Raw genomic sequence first — 8,628 nt, forward strand, 5'->3', positions numbered from 1 at the left:
CAATTTAGCCTGTTCTAGCATTGGTCTGCCACACCATATGTTATATGATACAATAAATACAATAAATACCACTTCCAATTTAGCCTGTTCTAGCATTGGCCTGCCACACCATATGTTATATGATACAATAAATACCACTTCCAATGTAGCCTGTTCTAGCATTGGTTCACACCATATGTTATATGATACAATAAATACTACCTAATGTAGCCTGTTCTAGCATTGTCTGCCACCATATGTTATATGATACAATAAATACCACTTCAATTTAGCCTGTTCTAGCATTGGTCTGCCACACCATATGTTATATGATACAATAAATACAATAAATACCACTTCCAATTTAGCATGTTCTAGCATTGGTCTCCACCATATGTTATATGATACAATAAATACTGTTTCCAATTTAGCCTGTTCTAGCATTGGTCTGCCACACCATATGTTATATGATACAATAAATACCACTTCCAATGTAGCCTGTTCTAGCATTGGTCTGCCACACCATATGTTATATGATACAATAAATACCACTTCCAATTTAGCCTGTTCTAGCATTGGCCTGCCACACCATATGTTATATGATACAATAAATACCACTTCCAATGTAGCCTGTTCTAGCATTGGTCTGCCACACCATATGTTATATGATACAATAAATACCACTTCCAATTTAGCCTGTTCTAGCATTGGTCTGCCACACCATATGTTATATGATACAATAAATACCACTTCCAATGTAGCCTGTTCTAGCATTGGTCTGCCACACCATATGTTATATGATACAATAAATACCACTTCCAATTTAGCATGTTCTAGCATTGGTCTGCCACACCATGTTATATGATACAATAAATACCACTTCCAATGTAGCCTGTTCTAGCATTGGCCTGCCACACCATATGTTATATGATACAATAAATACACCAATGTAGCCTGTTCTAGCATTGGCTCTGCTATACCATATGTTATATGATACAATAAATACCACTTCCAATGTAGCCTGTTCTAGCATTGGCCTGCCACACCATATGTTATATGATACAACAAATACCACTTCCAATGTAGCCTGTTCTAGCATTGGTCTGCCACACCATATGTTATATGATACAATAAATACCACTCCAATGTAGCCTGTTCTAGCATTGGTCTGCCACACCATATGTTATATGATACAATAAATACCACTTCCAATTTAGCATGTTCTAGCATTGGTCTGCCACACCATATGTTAGATACAATAAATACCACTTCCAATGTAGCATGTTCTAGCATTGGCCTGCCACACCATATGTTATATGATACAATAAATACAATAAATACATCAATTTAGCATGTTCTAGCATTGGTCTGCCACACCATATGTTATATGATACAATAAATACCACTTCCAATTTAGCCTGTTCTAGCATTGGCCTGCCACACCATGTTATATGATGTATTGTTTCCTGTTCTAGCATTGGTCTCATATGTTATATGATACAATAAATACCACTTCCAATTTAGCCTGTTCTAGCATTGGCCTGCCACACCATATGTTATATGATACAATAAATACCACTTCCAATTTAGCCTGTTCTAGCATTGGTCTGCCACACCATATGTTATATGATACAATAAATACAATAAATACCACTTCCAATGTAGCTCTGTTCTAGCATTGGTCTGCCACACCATATGTTATATGATACAATAAATACCACTTCCAATTAGCCTGTTCTAGCATTGGTCTGCCACACCATATGTTATATGATACAATAAATACCACTTCCAATTTAGCCTGTTCTAGCATTGGCTGCCACACCATATGTTATATGATACAATAAATACCACTTCCAATGTAGCCTGTTCTAGCATTGGTCTGCCACACCATATGTTATATGATACAATAAATACCACTTCCAATTTAGCCTGTTCTAGCATTGGTCTGCCACACCATATGTTATATGATACAATAAATACAATAAATACCACTTCCAATGTAGCCTGTTCTAGCATTGGTCTGCCACACCATATGTTATATGATACAATAAATACCACTTCCAATTTAGCCTGTTCTAGCATTGGTCTGCCACACCATATGTTATATGATACAATAAATACCACTTCCAATGTTTCCTGTTCTAGCATTGGCCTGCCACACCATATGTTATATGATACAATAAATACCACTTCCTAATTTAGCCTGTTCTAGCATTGGCCTGCCACACCATATGTTATATGATACACAATACCACTTCCAATGTAGCCTGTTCTAGCATTGGTCTGCCACACCATATGTTATATGATACAATAAATACCACTTCCAATTTAGCCTGTTCTAGCATTGGCCTGCCACACCATATGTTATATGATACAATAAATACCACTTCCACTAATTTAGCCTGTTCTAGCATTGGTCTGCCACACCATATGTTATATGATACAATAAATACCACTTCCAATGTAGCCTGTTCTAGCATTGGCCTGCCACACCATATGTTATATGATACAATAAATACCACTTCCAATGTAGCCTGTTCTAGCATTGGTCTGCCACACCATATGTTATATGATACAATAAATACCACTTCCAATGTAGCCTGTTCTAGCATTGGTCTGCCACACCATATGTTATATGATACAATAAATACCACTTCCAATGTAGCCTGTTCTAGCATTGGTCTGCCACACCATATGTTATATGATACAATAAATACCACTTCCAATGTAGCCTGTTCTAGCATTGGTCTGCCACACCATATGTTATATGATACAATAAATACCACTTCCAATGTTTCCTGTTCTAGCATTGGCCTACACCATATGTTATATGATACAATAAATACCACTTCCAATTTAGCCTGTTCTAGCATTGGCCTGCCACACCATATGTTATATGATACAATAAATACCACTTCCAATTTAGCCTGTTCTAGCATTGGCCTGCCACACATATGTTATATGATACAATAAATACCACTTCCAATGTAGCCTGTTCTAGCATTGGTCTGCCACACCATATGTTATATGATACAATAAATACCACTTCCAATGTAGCCTGTTCTAGCATTGGCCTGCCACACCATATGTTATATGATACAATAAATACCACTTCCAATGTAGCCTGTTCTAGCATTGGCCTGCCACACCATATGTTATATGATACAAATAAATACCACTTCCAATGTAGCCTGTTCTAGCATTGGCCTGCCACACCATATGTTATATGATACAATAAATACCACTTCAATGTAGCCTGTTCTAGCATTGGCCTGCCACACCATATGTTATATGATACAATAAATACCACTTCCAATGTAGCCTGTTCTAGCATTGGTCTGCCACACCATATGTTATATGATACAATAAATACCACTTCCAATGTAGCCTGTTCTAGCATTGGTCTGCCACACCATATGTTATATGATACAATAAATACCACTTCCAATGTAGCCTGTTCTAGCATTGGCCTGCCACACCATATGTTATATGATACAATAAATACCACTTCCAATGTAGCCTGTTCTAGCATTGGTCTGCCACACCATATGTTATATGATACAATAAATACCACTTCCAATGTAGCCTGTTCTAGCATTGGTCTGCCACACCATATGTTATATGATACAATAAATACCACTTCCAATGTAGCCTGTTCTAGCATTGGTCTGCCACACCATATGTTATATGATACAATAAATACAATAAATACCACTTCCAATGTAGCCTGTTCTAGCATTGGTCTGCCACACCATATGTTATATGATACAATAAATACCACTTCCAATGTAGCCTGTTCTAGCATTGGTCTGCCACACCATATGTTATATGATACAATAAATACCACTTCCAATGTAGCCTGTTCTAGCATTGGCCTGCCACACCATATGTTATATGATACAATAAATACCACTTCCAATGTAGCCTGTTCTAGCATTGGTCTGCCACACCATATGTTATATGATACAATAAATACCACTTCAATGTAGCCTGTTCTAGCATTGGTCTGCCACACCATATGTTATATGATACAATAAATACCACTTCCAATTTAGCCTGTTCTAGCATTGGTCTGCCACACCATATGTTATATGATACAATAAATACCACTTCCAATGTAGCCTGTTCTAGCATTGGTCTGCCACACCATATGTTATATGATACAATAAATACCACTTCCAATTAGCCTGTTCTAGCATTGGTCTGCCACACCATATGTTATATGATACAATAAATACCACTTCCAATGTAGCCTGTTCTAGCATTGGTCTGCCACACCATATGTTATATGATACAATAAATACCACTTCCAATGTAGCCTGTTCTAGCATTGGTCTGCCACACCATATGTTATATGATACAATAAATACCACTTCCAATGTAGCCTGTTCTAGCATTGGTCTGCCACACCATATGTTATATGATACAATAAATACACCATAGTTATATGATACAATAAATACCACTTCCAATGTAGCCTGTTCTAGCATTGGCCTGCCACACCATATGTTATATGATACAATAAATACCACTTCCAATGTAGCCTGTTCTAGCATTGGCCTGCCACACCATATGTTATATGATACAATAAATACCACTTCCAATGTAGCCTGTTCTAGCATTGGCCTGCCACACCATATGTTATATGATACAATAAATACCACTTCCAATGTAGCCTGTTCTAGCATTGGCCTGCCACACCATATGTTATATGATACAATAAATACCACTTCCAATGTAGCCTGTTCTAGCATTGGCCTGCCACACCATATGTTATATGATACAATAAATACCACTTCCAATGTAGCCTGTTCTAGCATTGGTCTGCCACACCATATGTTATATGATACAATAAATACCACTTCCAATTTAGCCTGTTCTAGCATTGGTCTGCCACACCATATGTTATATGATACAATAAATACCACTTCCAATGTAGCCTGTTCTAGCATTGGTCTGCCACACCATATGTTATATGATACAATAAATACCACTTCCAATGTAGCCTGTTCTAGCATTGGTCTGCCACACATATGTTATATGATACAATAAATACCACTTCCAATGTTAGCCTGTTCTAGCATTGGCCTGCCACACCATATGTTATATGATACAATAAATACCCACTTCCAATTTAGCCTGTTCTAGCATTGGTCTGCCACACCATATGTTATATGATACAATAAATACCACTTCCAATTTAGCCTGTTCTAGCATTGGTCTGCCACACCATATGTTATATGATACAATAAATACCACTTCCAATGTAGCCTGTTCTAGCATTGGCCTGCCACACCATATGTTATATGATACAATAAATACAATAAATACCACTTCCAATGTAGCCTGTTCTAGCATTGGTCTGCCACACCATATGTTATATGATACAATAAATACCACTTCCAATGTAGCCTGTTCTAGCATTGGTCTGCCACACCATATGTTATATGATACAATAAATACCACTTCCAATGTAGCCTGTTCTAGCATTGGTCTGCCACACCATATGTTATATGATACAATAAATACCACTTCAATGTAGCCTGTTCTAGCATTGGTCTGCCACACCATATGTTATATGATACAATAAATACCACTTCCAATGTAGCCTGTTCTAGCATTGGTCTGCCACACCATATGTTATATGATACAATAAATACCACTTCCAATTAGCTCTGTTCTAGCATTGGTCTGCCACACCATATGTTATATGATACAATAAATACCACTTCCAATGTAGCCTGTTCTAGCATTGGTCTGCCACACCATATGTTATATGATACAATAAATACCACTTCCAATGTAGCCTGTTCTAGCATTGGTCTGCCACACCAAATGTTATATGATACAATAAATACCACTTCCAATGTAGCCTGTTCTAGCATTGGTCTGCCACACCATATGTTATATGATACAATAAATACCACTTCCAATGTAGCCTGTTCTAGCATTGGCCTGCCACACCATATGTTATATGATACAATAAATACCACTTCCAATGTAGCCTGTTCTAGCATTGGTCTGCCACACCATATGTTATATGATACAATAAATACCACTTCCAATGTAGCCTGTTCTAGCATTGGTCTGCCACACCATATGTTATATGATACAATAAATACCACTTCCAATTTAGCCTGTTCTAGCATTGGCCTGCCACACCATATGTTATATGATACAATAAATACCACTTCCAATGTAGCCTAGCATTGGCCTGCCACACCATATGTTATATGATACAATAAATACCACTTCCAATTTAGCCTGTTCTAGCATTGGTCTGCCACACCATATGTTATATGATACAATAAATACCACTTCAATTTAGCCTGTTCTAGCATTGGCCTGCCACACCATATGTTATATGATACAATAAATACCACTTCCAATTTAGCCTGTTCTAGCATTGGCCTGCCACACCATATGTTATATGATACAATAAATACAATAAATACCACTTCCAATTTAGCCTGTTCTAGCATTGGTCTGCCACACCATATGTTATATGATACAATAAATACCACTTCCAATTTAGCCTGTTCTAGCATTGGTCTGCCACACCATATGTTATATGATACAATAAATACCACTTCCAATGTAGCCTGTTCTAGCATTGGTCTGCCACACCATATGTTATATGATACAATAAATACCACTTCCAATTAGCCTGTTCTAGCATTGGCCTGCCACACCATATGTTATATGATACAATAAATACCACTTCCAATGTAGCCTGTTCTAGCATTGGTCTGCCACACCATATGTTATATGATACAATAAATACAATAAATACCACTTCCAATGTAGCCTGTTCTAGCATTGGTCTGCCACACCATATGTTATATGATACAATAAATACCACTTCCAATGTAGCCTGTTCTAGCATTGGTCTGCCACACCATATGTTATATGATACAATAAATACCACTTCCAATGTAGCCTGTTCTAGCATTGGCCTGCCACACCATATGTTATATGATACAATAAATACCACTTCCAATGTAGCCTGTTCTAGCATTGGTCTGCCACACCATATGTTATATGATACAATAAATACCACTTCCAATGTAGCCTGTTCTAGCATTGGCCTGCCACACCATATGTTATATGATACAATAAATACCACTTCCAATGTAGCCTGTTCTAGCATTGGTCTGCCACACCATATGTTATATGATACAATAAATACCACTTCAAGTGTAGCCTGTTCTAGCATTGGCCTGCCACACCATATGTTATATGATACAATAAATACCACTTCCAATTTAGCCTGTTCTAGCATTGGCCTGCCACACCATATGTTATATGATACAATAAATACCACTTCCAGTGTAGCATGTTCTAGCATTGGTCTGCCACACCATATGTTATATGATACAATAAATACAATAAATACCACTTCCAATTTAGCCTGTTCTAGCATTGACCTGCCACACCATATGTTATATGATACAATAAATACCACTTCCAGTGTAGCATGTTCTAGCATTGGCCTGCCACACCATATGTTATATGATACAATAAATACCAAATTTAGCCTGTTCTAGCATTGGCCTGCCACACCATATGTTATATGATACAATAAATACCAAATTCCAATGTAGCCTGTTCTAGCATTGGCCTGCCACACCATATGTTATATGATACAATAAATACCACTTCCAATGTAGCCTGTTCTAGCATTGGTCTGCCACACCATATGTTATATGATACAATAAATACCACTTCCAATTTAGCCTGTTCTAGCATTGGCCTGCCACACCATATGTTATATGATACAATAATACAATAAATACCACTTCCAATGTTAGCCTGTTCTAGCATTGGCCTGCCACACCATATGTTATATGATACAATAAATACCACTTCCAATGTAGCCTGTTCTAGCATTGGCCTGCCACACCATATGTTATATGATACAATAAATACCACTTCAATTTAGCCTGTTCTAGCATTGGTCTGCCACACCATATGTTATATGATACAATAAATACCACTTCCAATGTAGCCTGTTCTAGCATTGGTCTGCCACACCATATGTTATATGATACAATAAATACCACTTCCAATGTAGCCTGTTCTAGCATTGGTCTGCCACACCATATGTTATATGATACAATAAATACCACTTCCAATGTAGCCTGTTCTAGCATTGGTCTGCCACACCATATGTTATATGATACAATAAATACCACTTCCAATTTAGCCTGTTCTAGCATTGGCCTGCCACACCATATGTTATATGATACAATAAATACCACTTCCAATTTAGCCTGTTCTAGCATTGGCCTGCCACACCATATGTTATATGATACAATAAATACCACTTCCAATGTAGCCTGTTCTAGCATTGGTCTGCCACACCATATGTTATATGATACAATAAATACCACTTCCAATTTAGCCTGTTCTAGCATTGGTCTGCCACACCATATGTTATATGATACAATAAATACCACTTCCAATGTAGCCTGTTCTAGCATTGGCCTGCCACACCATATGTTATATGATACAATAAATACCACTTCCAATGTTAGCCTGTTCTAGCATTGGCCTGCCACACCATATGTTATATGATACAATAAATACCACTTCCAATGTAGCCTGTTCTAGCATTGGCCTGCCACACCATATGTTATATGATACAAT

Source organism: Oncorhynchus keta, chromosome 35, assembly GCF_023373465.1.
Source record: "Oncorhynchus keta strain PuntledgeMale-10-30-2019 chromosome 35, Oket_V2, whole genome shotgun sequence".
NCBI classification, from domain to species: domain Eukaryota; kingdom Metazoa; phylum Chordata; class Actinopteri; order Salmoniformes; family Salmonidae; genus Oncorhynchus; species Oncorhynchus keta.